Source organism: Urocitellus parryii, chromosome 13 (genome assembly GCF_045843805.1).
Source record: "Urocitellus parryii isolate mUroPar1 chromosome 13, mUroPar1.hap1, whole genome shotgun sequence".
Classification (NCBI taxonomy): domain Eukaryota; kingdom Metazoa; phylum Chordata; class Mammalia; order Rodentia; family Sciuridae; genus Urocitellus; species Urocitellus parryii.
In genome coordinates this window covers 48674056-48688636 of record NC_135543.1, presented here as the reverse complement: position 1 = coordinate 48688636, position 14581 = coordinate 48674056, and the positions used below count along the sequence as shown (strand labels likewise).

Genomic DNA, 14581 nt, shown 5'->3' with positions numbered 1-14581 from the left:
CATATGAGCATACTATTTGATGCTTTGCATTTTCATAGATGTATTTTGGAGATTGATGAAAACCTTCCTATTATCTAATATTCTTCAGCAGTGGAACAGGCTGTCCTGTCATGTAGTTGAGAAGTGTTACTACAGCATTCAACAGAGGCTGCAGGATGGGCTGTGAAGAGTGTTGGAGGGATTTGTATCCTGAGTGAAAATGGGAAATAGAACATTGAAGGTTTTCTTCTCAAATTCTGTGACATATTAAAGTTCCTACTAAGTGCTTAGCATGAGGGGGACAAAATTAAAAAAAAAAGAAAGGTAACAGACACTTTAGTAGGGAAGCTAAGATATATGCTTATATGTATATCATCAGAGTAAATGTGAAAAATTATGTAAGACAAAATGAGTGATATCATAAAGATCTATCCAAAGAGCTGTTGCATAAGCCGGATAGGTGACAGTCAGTGTCATGAGTTAAACAGAGAGTGACATCTAAGAAAAGTTTGCTTAAGAGGTGAGATTGTACCAAACCTTGAAGAATTGAATTTGGATTATTAGGGAAGAGGTAAGGAGAGCAGTTTGTCATTGTGGAACACTGAACGTGTGTGAATACAAAGGCAGTGGGTAGAACAGTATTAAAGTGGACGCAATCAGAGGTTGTTAGGAGTCAGCTATTAGGCAGAGATCATGTTATGGTATGAAGGATTCCAGATTTTGTGGTTCAGCCTACATTTACCAAGTGACAAGGACCCCGCTGAAAATTTCTGAACAGGAATGGGACAGTGTTGTGTTTTAGAAAGTGACTCTAAGCTATTGCATAAATATGGGCTCAGGGTAACAGGGACCTGAATGTTGTTAGTGTTGGAAGTGAAAGAGAAAGAAAGAGATTCAAAAATAAAAGGAAAAGAGGTAGGGGATTGCTGGTTGAATTTTGAAATCAAGAGAGAGGCACAATAGACGGATGACTCCAAGTTTTCAAGCCCATTGCTTGGGAGAAGGATGTTGCTGTTCACAGAAATAAGGGAGACGAGAGTTGGTGTTTTGGAGAAAAAGGTGATACATTTGATTTTAGATGGAAGTTGAAATGATGGGAAGATATTCATGTAAAAATTTGTAGTTGAAAGAATGGGAATGATGTTCTCGAAAGAAATTAGAACGGTAGATGGCCATATTCTCAGGGCTATAAGTTTAGGGCCAGTCTGTGATTGGCATTTGTTTAAATTCGAACTGTGATTGATACTTGTTTAAATTCTTGTACACTATTTCAGCTGTTCAATTCTGAAAAATAGTTCTAGGATGGTGTTCTTGTAAATTGCCCTCCAACACAGTATTGTTGTTATTAATACATATAGTGCTTGGATTTATGGAATTTGAAAGGTAGTGTACTCATTTGTGTTCTAGAGCATATTGTACATGCCTCTGATTTAGGAGGCTTTGTTTGTTTTGGAAGGCAAACATTATTTAATAATGACAATATAATGCCCAATACTGAATGATTGGATGTTTTGTTGAATGATTAATTTCTATTATTGCTGAGGCCATTATGTATAAGTAAGGGGGACGCTCCCTTCTTTGACAGAGTCTCAGTGCTGTCTTCCTTTTTGGCCTGAAGTCTCTCCTCATGGTGTTTGCATACTGTTTTTGTCTCAGATCAGTGAGCCTGGTCTACCTGGAGCTTCAGATAGGCCATGTCTGCCTTCAGCTTATTTTTGAACATGTTCTTCTGGGTCTGCAGGTTGTGATACATGGGATGGTCAATCTTCTTAGTTGGGTACCTTGTAAGCAACTGGTACAGCATTTCCATCCTTTTCATCCTGGTTACTTTCTCAGGCATTTGGGCATTGGTGGTACCTTGTTTTTCTGGCATGGAGCCTGGGAATGGACAGTCATAAGTGTGTAGATGATCAGCTCATCTTCGATCATCTTGCAAATTGGATGGCAGGAACTGGCAAAGTCAATTTCATTTGTCCAGCCAGACCTTCTGTTGCTACAGCAGAGGATCAAGGAGGTTAGTTTCTGAAGCCTGATGATCCTCATGGCTGGGGCTCAGTGCTTAAAAGGAAAGCTGTTTTAGCACTTTTTTTTTTTTTTTGTACTGGGGATTAAACCTGGGGTGCTTAACCACTGAGGCACATTCCCAACTCCGCTTAATATTTTATTTAGAGACAGGGTCTTGCTGAGTTGCTTAGAGTGTCTCTAAAATGCTGAGCTGGCTTTACACTCATGATCTTCCTGCCTCAGCCTCCTGAGCTGCTGGAATTACAGGCATGTGCCATCGTGCCCAGCTTGTTTTAGCACTTTTTACACTGAAACGTAATCATTAGAAATCTTCCGTAGTATCCCAGGTAGGAAGTTATATAATACTCTTAAGAAGAGGATTAAGGGTTTTTTTGGTCCTGAAAAGCTGATATGCATCCTCTTCCCTGTTGAAGGGAGAATACTGGGTGCACCTTTTGGCCGTTGTTCTCAGTAAGATTAGAGCTAACATTGATACTGAACTACATTGATACTAATAAATGCTAATCATATATACTGTCTAGTATATCTGATTTCTTCTATCTCCTGGACCTGAACTCTCTTTTACTATTCTCTATCATTTTTATTTTCTTTTGTGGTGCTGGGGATTGGACCTGGGCTTCATGCACGCTAGGCATGCATCCTACCACTGAGCTACATCCCCAGCCCCTCTTTTGTTATTATTTTACATAGTATATATTTATTATCGGAAGCTATGCCCATCCTGTTGGGGAATAAAAAAGATTCAAATAAATTCAATTTATTATAGATATTAAACCTTTCCTAAGAATAAAGACCATGCCCTCTCAGCATATAGAATAATTCTAAGGTCATAGTCGGTATTGTAAACATGTTTTTGGAATGAATAAAGTTCAACAAGTATTTAGAAAAGTCCGAGACACTATTTGAGAAAATTAGAGGTGGATTTTTTTTTTTTTTTTTTTTTTTTGGTATCAGGAATTGAACCCAGGGACACTTAACCACTGAGCCACATCTGCAGTCATTTTTATATTTTATTTTGAGACAGGGACTTACTGAATTGCTGAGGCTGGCTTTGAACCTGCTATCCTTCTGCCTCAGCTTCCTCAGTTGCTGGGATTACACAGGTATGCGCCACTATGCCTGGCCTAGAGATGTGATTTTGAAAGAAGAGGCATTTATACTTAACCCAGAAATGAACAGGGTTTTTACATGGAGAGACAGGCTGATAGTTTTTTTTAATACTTTTTATTTATCAATGGACTTTTATTTTATTTATTTTCTTTTTTTTATGGGATGCTGAGGATCAAACCCAGAGCCTCACACATGCTAGGCAAGTGCTCTACCACCGAGCCACAACCGCACTCCAGGCTGATAGTTTTTGAGGGTTATTTTTAGGGGGAGTAGGAAAGCATCTCAGCTGAGATGTAGAGACAGAAAAATGTCGGTCACATACTTATAGGGTGAATAATCCATTCTGGAGAAGCATGGGGAAGGTGAGGAGTGGTAGGTGAGAAGTCTGGCCCCTGTGGCTGTAAGGATTATCATCTGTGGTTATTGTTTGGCTCTTGTGTCTTTGTTATCTTGCCTGGAGTGAGGCCTCAGAGTCCACAGCCTAGGGCGTTCACAGGGACAGGAGAAGGCACACACCCCACCCTGAGTGTCCTCTCAATCTGCCCTTGACTCTTAGTCATTGACTCTAATCCTTGACTTAAAACAACTTAGCTGTGATGTTATTTTAACCCTGCTGAAAATCCAAGCAGTCCAAAGGCTGTCAGGCAACTTTAATTATTCTTTAGTTGACTCAGCAGGAGGCTCTGGACATAAAGCATACTTTAGACACATAGTGAGCAAGGACCCTCCCCCTATCCCATACACAGAGACAATGGATTTATTCCTTACTTGAAGCTGTATGCCGAAATTTAGAGGTAATAAAAATAAAAGCTTCCATTTATAAAGCATTATGGCCAAGCACTCTACTAAGTATTTTATATTGATTGTGTTATTTCATCCGTACCATCATCCTTAAAAGTATATGCTATGATTATCTCTATCTTAGTAATAAGAAAAATAGAAGTTTAGTACCATATAAATTCATATAGTAAGTGCCAGAGCTGGGATTTGAATCTAGTCAGTCTGACTCCAAAGCCTGAATTCTAAGTCAGTACATTATCCCAATTTAAAGAAAGCACATTAAAAAGTGGTGAGAGGGGCTGGGCATGGTGGCAGGAAGATCTCGAGTTCAGAACCAGCGCTAAGCAACTCAGTAAAATAGGACTGGGGATGTCGCTCAGTAGTTGAGTGTCCCTGAGTTAAATCCCTGGTATCAGGAAAAAAAAAAAAAAATATATATATATATATATATATATATATATATATATATGGTGAGAGTGGGAGGGATAGGAAGGGAGGGAAGGGGGTTTGGAGGTAGGAAAGATAGTAGAATGAATTGGGACATTATGACTCTGTGCATATATGACTATGCAACCGGTGCAGTTCCACACCATGAACAACCAGAATGAGAAGTTATACTCCATTTATGTATGATGTATCAAAATGCATTTTACTGTCATATATAACTAATTTAAAACCAATAAAAAGAGATCTAAAAGATTTAAAAGAGAAATTTGACTCTTTAAAGACACTTAGGGGCTGGGGTTGTGGCTCAGTAGTAGAGCGTTCGCCTAGTATGTGTGAGGCACTAGGTTTGATCCTCAGCACCCCATAAAAAAATAAACAAATAAAATAAAGGTATTGTGTCCACCTACAACTAAAAAATATTTTTTAAAAAGACACTTAAAAATGGTGAGCGATAAATGTGTATTCAATAGATGATGACAAGAATTTGAGAGTTAGTGGTAAATTAACAGGCCTTTATATTTCAAATTTTATAAACTGGCCTTAGGCTCATTGAGACTTTTGTTTTGTAATTTGTGTTTAAATAAAAAATTAACTTTTGAATGCTTTTAGGTGAGGCTTGTGTTCTTTTATGTATGTCCCATGTCAACCCACAAATTTATGGCATTGGTGGATATGTGATATTAGTGTAGTTTATTTATTTTGTTAGTTCAGAATGCAAACCCCAGTCATTTAGTTCCTGTTTAAGGCAAGGAAAGGGCAGAAGGGACAATGACCATCATGACGGGTCTACTTTTATCAGGGAAGGAAAATGTTTCTCAGAAATCCTTGCAGCAAACTTCCAGTTAGGTCTTCTTTGCTGGAACTGGACTACATGACCATCCCTCACCATAGGGGAGGCTAGGAAGATGGGGAACCGAATTTTCATAATGAGCTTAAATCAATCAAAATCCTTTACCTGGAGCTGTGTGCATGGGAATCCCCCCACCAAATCACTGTCCTGTTAGCAAAAGGAAGGAGAGAGAGGTATTTAAAAAGGAACTAAGAGTATCTGTCATCTCATGTGACTTAAATTCTGTTTTGACTACCTGCTACCTTCACCTTATTCCTTCAAATAAGCTAACTGCTGTAACACGCATCCTCAGTATTCCAGTGGCTTAATTACATGCTCACATTGCAGTGTGACATGCAGAGACATTCTCCTTGCAGTTGCTCAGGGGTCCAGGCCACTTTCATCTTGTTCCGCTGCCATCTTCCAATTCTGGACTCCAAGACTGCCTCGGAAGACAGAGTTAGGGAAGGAAGTGTTTTGCGCCTTCACATCAAACACATTCCATCCTGAGAACAAGGAAATGTTTGCTCATGTCTCCAGGCAGAGGAAATAGATTTGGTGAGCATCTAGCCAGGCTCTGTCACACGGCAGCTGAGTGAAATACAGCCATTGAAGAAAGTCAACAACGTGGATAAAAGTTACTTACAAATGTGAAAAATGATTTTCCTAAGAAGTCATGAATAAATGCAATTTACTGTCTTTTGAGATATATATCTGTATATGTGTGTGTGTATGTGTGTGTGTGTGTGTGTGTATATATATATATATATATTCCACCTAATGTTCCTTTTCATAAATATTAAAATATGGAAACTAAAGTTTCAAGCATATAATTTCTAAAAACACACTTCCTGACCTCTGCAGACAATAAGAAGCCCACTGTACTTATTTCTTTATTGTGCTGTTCTTTAGCTGTAATAACTGGTAGGCATGTATCTCATTTGGCTCAAAACTCTCAGAGGGCCAAGACTACTTGCAATTCATCTTTCAATTACTAGGTCTTTTTTAATTATTTTAACTTTTTATTTGTTCTTTTAGTTATACATGATAGTAGAATGTATTTTGACATAATGTACATACATGGAGTATAACTTCCCATTTTTTGGTTGTACCTGATGTGGAGTTACACTGGTCATGTATTCATATAAGAACATAGGAAAGTTATATCCAGTTCGCTACTGTCTTTTCTATTCCTATCCTCTCCCATTCTCTTTGTTCCCCTTTGTCTAATCTAGTGAACTTCTATCCCCTACCCCTTATTGTGAGTTAGCATCTGCATATCAGAGAGAACATTTGGCCTTTGTTTTTTTGGGATTGGCCTATTTCACTTAGCATGATAGTCTAAGTTCCATCCATTTACTGGCAAATGCCATAATTTCATTCTTCTTTATGGCCGAGTAATATTCCATTGTGTATGTACCACATTTTCTTTATCCATTCATCTGTTGAAGGGCACTTAGGTTGGTTGCATAGCTTGGCTATTGTGAATTGAGTTTCTATAAACATTGATGTGGCCATGTCACTATATTATGCTGATTTTAAGTCCTTTGGGTATATGCTAGGTCTTAATGCTGATGTGGTAATAAATAAAGGCATAGTTGAAGTCATGATTAAATGCATAAGTGCATGAACAAACATATAGACAATAGTAAAACTTCAGACTAAAAGGAGTTTTGAATTTGTGAAAATTTTGATTTAAAGACTTTTCATAAAGCATTTCTCCTGTTAACATACATAAGTGATAATTTGAACTAGCTCACAAATAATTAACATTAAATATGGTAATATTTAGTAGCAGCTAGTCATATTCTAGTGATTATGAGGCAAAGATGATACATTTTTTTTCGTAAGTAGATGAAACTTGCATTTCAGATCTGTGGAGATTGTGAGAGTTTTATTCCATTAGTAATATTTGTAATCCTTAACTACTTTAAAAAAATTTTTTTTAGTGGTAGATGGACACAATATCTTCCTTTTTATTTATTTATTTTTTTAATGTGGTGCTGAGGATTGAACCCAGGACCTCATGCATGTGAGGCAAAAGCTCTACTACTGAGCTATAAACCCCAGTTCCCTTAACTACTTTTTTTAAAAGATTTTTTTTTAGTAGTTGATGAACCTTTATTTTATTTATTTATTTATATGCGGTTCTGAGAATTGAACTCAGTGCCTCACACGTGCTGGGCAAGTGCTCTACCCCTGGGCTATAATTCCAACCCCTTTAACTACTTTTTATTCATTAAGCCAACATTCCTACTCAAACAAAAGGCATTAATAATAAACACTGGTTTATTATATAAATGTAACTAGATGATTCTGTAATTGGAATGGGGGCTGCAAAGGAAAAGAATAACTGAGAGTACATCATTTATCTTGGAAATTTAAGAAAATGTTTGAGGAGGTACTATGTGTGAAGATGAAAAGGGACAGCGAGACCAAGTTAGATGTGTTAAGACAGTTTCTTAAAGTATGAAGGATCACTCAGAGGGGAAGTGCTTCACAAGTGGGAAGAACCCAGAAGGCCAGGGCACCAGGTTTTAGGGGCTAGGGAGAGGTGAGGGAAGACATGGGCCGGATCTCATGGGCCTCTTCAACCATGTTAAGGCATTGGACCTTTGATTTTTTTTTGCATTAAAAAAAAAGGCAAATAACTTGTGTAATTTTGGGAGGGAGAGGATACCGAGGATTGAACTCAGAGGCACTTGACCACTGAGCCACATCCCCAGCTCTGTTTTGTATTTTATTTAGAGACAGGGTTTCACTGAGTTGCTCAGCGCCTCGCTTTTGCCGAGGTTGGCTTTGAACTCCCAGTTCTTCTGTCTCAGCCTCCAGGAGCTGCTGGGATTTCAGCTGCTGGCTAACTTGTATAATTTAAAAAAGGAGAAAGAAATAAAGAACGTACTATTTTACTTTTTCAGTACTAGAGTTTGAACCCAGGGGTGCCCTACCACTGAGCTACATCCCTAGCCCTTTTTATTTTTTATTTTGAGACAGGGTCTTGCTAAGTTCCTGAGGTTGGCCTTGAACTGTCTCAACCTCCCAAGTAGCTAGGATTATAGGCATGTACCACCACACCCAGCAAATTTACTATTTCAGATGGCAACATATAATAAGCATTCTAGCCTGACCTTTTAGCCATCATTTTGGAATAAAACATATAAATATCATCTTAGTGCATTTGGGCTGCTGGAAGCAAAAATAGCATAAATGGGGTAGCTTATAAACAAGAAACGTTTATTTCTTACCATTCCAGAGGATGAAAAGTATAAGCTCAAGGTGCCTGATTCCTGGTTCATAGACAATGCCTTTTAGTTGTGAAAGGAATAGGGGAACCCTCGGGAGTCTCTTTTGTAAAAGCACTAATCCCATTCACGAGGGCTCCACCCTCATGACCTGAGCACCTCCCAAAGGCCCTATCTCCTAATACCACCACCGTGGGGGTTAAGATTTCAACATATGAATTTTGCATTGACACAAAATGAGGCTGTGGCAAATACCAATTATAGTCATGCAACATACTTGTTTGATTCAATGAAACGCATATATGACAGTGTTTCATATGATTGTAATGGAGCTGAAAAATTCCTATGGCCTAGTGACACTGTAGCTGTTGAGATGTCACAGCACAGCACATTACTGTGATAAAGCTGGTGTACACAAGCCTATCGCACTGCCAGTTTTATAAATTGTAGTGCGTACAATTTTGTGAAGCATTTAATACTTTATAATAAATGATACATGACTGGCTATGTATCATTTATTATGGTTATTTTAGATTCTATTCTTATTCAATACAGTTAACTGTAAAACATTGTGCTGTGTTACACTGGTAACAATCTCACAAATCTCATGTTCATCATGTCTCATGTTTACTGCATCTTGTGATTGGACTGAGAGGCCACACCAGGTGATTGACAGATAGTATCTAGGTTTGTAAAAGTATACTCTCTGATGTTTACACAGTGATGTGATTGTCCAACAATGCATTTCTCAGAATATGTCACTCTGGTTAAGTGATGCATGGATGTATATAGATACAGTGAATACTATTTTGTTTGTTTTTTTTTTAAATACCACACATATAACACCGATGAAGAAAAAAATGAAAATGTCAATTACATTCATCAAGAGAAGCTAAGCTAAATTGAGAAAAATGTGGTGAGAGATTTAAATAAGTGGGGAGGGAAAGAATTTGATTTCAGTCTTACTGTTCAAATTAGGATAATTTCCAAATGAATTGAAGTTACCAAAATAACAACAGCTAATAGCTAACATTCATTTAACTTGTATTATCTGTTAAACCCTGATGTGTAGCACTTTTTATTCTGTTGTACATTTTTTGCTTATTTGGTCTCTAAAGTTATTTAGTCTCTAAAATTATTATTTTTCTCCCATTTTACAGTTAAGGTAGTAGAGGCTAAGAGAGATTATGAGTAGTATTATAGGCTCTATACATCTCAGCATTCTGGTTCCAGAGTCTGTGTTCTCTCTACCACACACACATGCTACCTCTAAAAGTTCTAGGAAGACAAAGTCGGTGACTATATTTATAATATTGGTGTAAGAAAGATCTTTCTACCTGTGGTAATAAAGTCAAAAACAAGGGAAAAGAATGGATAGATTTGACTATATGCACATACACTTATATAAACTTTTACATTTTCTCCAAATATCTAAAACAAAACATTAACAAAAGGGAAAAACCTTGGCAATGAATGTAATAACAAAGTGTTAATATTTTACAATCAATACAAAAGAACAAATCCTTTAAAAAACATGGTCTAGTGGGGCTGGGGATATAGCTCAGTTAGTAGAGTGCTTGCCTTGCATGCACAAGGCCTTGGGTTCAATCCCTAGCACCTCCAAAAAAAAAAAAAAGGCGGGGGGGGGAGAGGTTGACAGACTCATCCTTGGCCAAATCCAATCTGCCATCTTATTTTGAAAATGAAGTTTTATTAGAGCATGGCCATGCTTATTCATTTTCATATTTTGTATGGTTACTCTTGAGCTTTAATGGTACAAGTTGAGTGTGACATTGAAGCCAACAATGTTTACTCTCTGGCCCTTTATGGAAAAAAGTTCCCTGATTTCTGATATAGAGGAATATCCACTTGTGGTAGGTAGTCTTGAAAGACAATATAGAATTTCATCTCTCTCTCTCTCTCTCCAGAGATTGAACCCAGGGGTGCTTAACTACTGAGCCAGATCCCCAGCCCTTTTTATTTTGAACCAGGGTCTTGCTAAGTTGCTTAGAGCCTTGCTAAGTTGCTGAAGCTGGTTTTGAATTTGCGGTCTCCTGTGTAAGCCTCCTGATCCTCTGGGACTACAAGTGTGCATCACTATGCCCATGGGGTTTCTTCTCTTTGGATGGGCTCTTGGTGGTCCTCTTCAGCAGCAGGAGAATGGACCAGTTGGACTCTTCAGCCTCCTGTCTCATGCCTATCTTGTTTTATATTGAACTCATCTTTGGTTGGGTCATTACATGTGAATATGAATGCCTGTAGGCATTTGTCCTTATGTGTATGTTCCCTCACTGTTTCAGTTTTCCTTTTGACCTTTCTACCTATACCTTCTGCAGCACTGCTTCTTTCATGGTAAACAAACCTTAGTTTTATTTTTTCAAAACATGTTTTCTGACTTTTCTCAATTCCTGATGCTGCAATTATCTACTCTTCTCTATTCTTTCACCCAGATTATCCACTTTTGTTGGACAGATTCACACAGCCAGGGCAGGGGGTGGTACAGCTACATACATGGTCTCTCATCTGGGCTGGCAATCTGGAAGTCTAACATGATTCCAGATCAGCTCCTCTCCAGTGGCTTCTAAGAGCTAACCTTTCTTCTCTCACTTCAGCCCCCTTGTTCCATCACCCCTTTCTAGCTCTCTAAAAAACGAGCTTACCTTCTACTTCACAGAGAAAATGGAGGCCTTTGTGCAGTAGGAACTGGGTCCTTACCATCTTCTTGTTCGTCAGAGGGAGGAATCCATTCATGATATCTTTGTCCTGCTTTATTGCCTACGTTTTGTCTTTAAAATGTTTTTATCTTTCCTACAGCTTATAAACGAGGTCATTTCTGTTCTTTCTGTAAAAACGGAAGGAATAGAGGTAAGAAGAAAGAAAAGAGAAAGAGATAAAGGAAAGAACAAAAGAAAGGGAAGTTCTTTGCATATTTCTTTGGACCCTGCACTCCTCGTGACTCTTCTGCACATCTCTCCTTCCCCTCACAGCCCAGGTGTTTGGACACAGGCTCTCTCTCCGCTTTTCACCAGTTCCTCATGTAATGTCATAAGAGTTGGCCTGTGAGGATTGTGAAGGTGTCCTGGCCATCTGGCTACACTGGGTGTACCCCTTCATCCCTGTCCTCTTCGACTCATGTGAGCTTGTGAATGTAATAAGACATGATTATCTTGTTGTTAGAATTTCCTTTTTGTTGTTGTTGTTGTCCTTGATACTATTCTCTTCTGGTTTTCCTCTTTTATTTTTCTTTAAGAGTTTTGTAGGCAGTTACTCCTATTCCCACCCCTTAACTAGAATTCCCTCCTTTGTCCCTTTTTCTGTCCCTTGACACACTTTTCCTAGGCGATCGCATCTTCTCTTTACTCATGAGTCACACGTCTCTATTCCTAGCCTAGACCTTTATTTGTAGACTCCTCCATCATGTTCCTGCTCAGATATCCCCACTTCTAAATGTCCTCATGTCATCTCAGACTGACATAGCCAAAATGCAGCTCCCTCTCTCCCTCTGCCATGCTGGTCTGCCGTGCCTGTCATCCCACTTGGACCACCATACCACAGTGTACTGTGACTTGCCTGTCTAACCAGTTCCATCTTGTACTTCTTGAGGGCAGAAACTACATGTTTTATCTCTGTATTTTGAGTGTCCGGTATACCAAGTTTACTCAGTAACTGTGTGAAAGCAAGACGGGATGACACATTTTGGTTTGAAGTGTTGCCAACAGAATTCATGAATACTTGGCGAATTGTCCTCTCAAATGAAGTGTGTCTGGAAAACTGGCTGTAAGATAGAGCACCGAAGATGTTCTTACCGTAGGACTTCTTGATCAAACATGACAAAAACTCATGAGGCCTGTTTAAATGGACATAGCTATGACAGATGACTTTTATTTAGCATTAAAGTCATCTACGCTTATAAATTGTAGGATACTAAGTATCTCCTTAAAGTGTGAAGTTAGTATTACACACTGAAATTTTTACATTTAACACTCAGCACACTTAGGCTTAGTACCTGAGATTTTGGTACTTGGTGGTATGAAGAACACTCAGTGTAACTTGTTCTGGGTGTAAAATGTTCTGACAGCAAGTGTTTTTAAAATGTTTAAATCAGAACACTCATCCTTGAACAATCCCTAACACCAACTATAAAAATAAGAAATAAACACCAGTCACATTGTGTCATAAAGCAGAACCAAGGTTTGAATTAATAAAATAGCCATCAGAAATTGTGAAGAAAAAAAAATATGTGTGCCAAACTCTGTTCAGAAACCAACTGATTATCTACTTTCCGAATTCAGATCATCTTAATATCTAAATAATGTTTTACTTTAAAAATCAATTCAAGACTTTTGGAAATTTGAAATTAATGAGCGTTATGATAGTCCGTTACATTAGAACAGCAATAGTTCTGATACAACTGAATGTGTGTCCTATGAAGTAATATTATCTACAGCTAATTACATGTTTCTCTAATTTCTATGAAAAATATGTTATTACAAAGATAACCATTCATGGTTTAAATCTTCCAAAGAGTTAAACATATCATTAAGACATCTCTACATCTGATATTTATATTAAATTACTTTTAAAATTGCAGTTTGCTTCATCGCTCCAAACTCCTTCTCTAGTTGAAGAAAATATAACATTTTAGAGAGCTTGGGAAAGAGAGAAAAAGGGCATCTACAATGCCATAAATTTCATACAGCTTTTTGCAGAAATGTATTTTTTTCAAAATTGTAACTGTGTAATTTTGTGTTCTTTTGAAATTAGTATTCTCATGGATGTTTTCCCTGTGATGTTTCTAAAATAATCATTATTACAGTTTTTATAACAGATTGATTCTATTTAATGATATGCCATTGTTTAACCACTTATCCATTTGATAATTTAAATGAGATCCATTTTTTTCACTTGGTACTTATGGATCCTTTCCCACAACACCTTGTAATTTTTTCTAGTGTAGAGTTCCAAAAGTAAAATTGCCCATTTGTAAGTTATACCTTTAGACACATACATATATTAATGATTTCCAAAATGCTCCTTCAAATTTATAGTTCTTCTTGAAATCTAAGCCATTTCATTTCTAATTTAGTAGGCTTTATAAAAAGGGAATGTCATTTTTTTGTTGTTAGTAGACTATTTTTAGAGCACTGTTAGGTTTACAGAAAAATATAGTGGAAAATACATGGGGCTTTACTAAACCCACTCTTGCATTTTTAAAAAAATATTTTATTTTTTAGTTGTAGTTGGGCACAATACCTTTATTTCACTTATTTATTTTTATGTGGTGCTGAGGATGGAACCCAGGGTCTTGCGCGTGTGAGGCAAGCGCTCTACCCCTGAGCCAGAACCCTGGCCCTTTCACTCCCAGTTTCTATTATTAACATCTTGCATTAGTGTGGTACAATTGTCATAATTGATGAGTGAATAGTGATACTTCAGTATTAACTGAAATTCATAGTTTATATTAGGGTTCATTATGTGTTGTATAGTCTATTGGTTTTGACAAATGTATAAAGTCATCTATCCCCCATTATCATATACAGAATAATTTTACTGCCCTAAAAATTCTCTGTACCCTCTTTCCATCCATCCAAGTCTTGGACAACCATAGATCTTTTTTCCTGTGTCCTTAGTTTTGCCTTTTCCAGAATGTCATATATAGTTATGTGCTGCATAATGATGTTTCAGTCACTAGTTGTCTGCATATACAACTATTGTCCCAAAGGATTATATTTCCTAGTAATGTATGAGCTATCTTAGTTTGTGTAAGTACACTCTACAGTGTTCACACAATGATGGAATCACCTAATGCATTTGTCAGAACATCATTGTCATTATGTGACACATAATGTAATTGGCATCATTTGATAGGTGGGCTTTACAGATTAGTTTTTTTTTATTTAACAATATGCACTTAAGATTACTGATATATTTTTGTGGCTTGGTAACTTTTTATCACTGAATAATATATTCCATTGTATGGTTCTACTACCATTTATCCATTTATCTTTTTTTTTTTAAGAGTGAGAGAAGAGAGAAGAGAGAGAGAGAATTTTTTAATATTTATTTTTTCAGTTTTCGGTGGACACAACATCTTTATTTTTATTTTATGTGGTGCTGAGGATCGAACCCAGTGCCGCCCCTCGCATGCCAGGCGAGCGCATTACCGCTT

The 14581-nt window shown here is 37.4% G+C and overlaps 1 protein-coding gene and 1 pseudogene across 1 annotated transcript in view; both read left to right on the top strand.

Moving 5' to 3' along the window:
- Greb1l (GREB1 like retinoic acid receptor coactivator) overlaps positions 1-14581 on the top strand; it is a 249918-nt gene that overhangs the window by 28294 nt on the left and 207043 nt on the right. The gene's annotated exons all lie outside the window — the stretch shown is intronic.
- LOC113182231 (large ribosomal subunit protein eL33 pseudogene) overlaps positions 1864-14581 on the top strand; it is a 75974-nt pseudogene continuing 63256 nt past the window's right edge.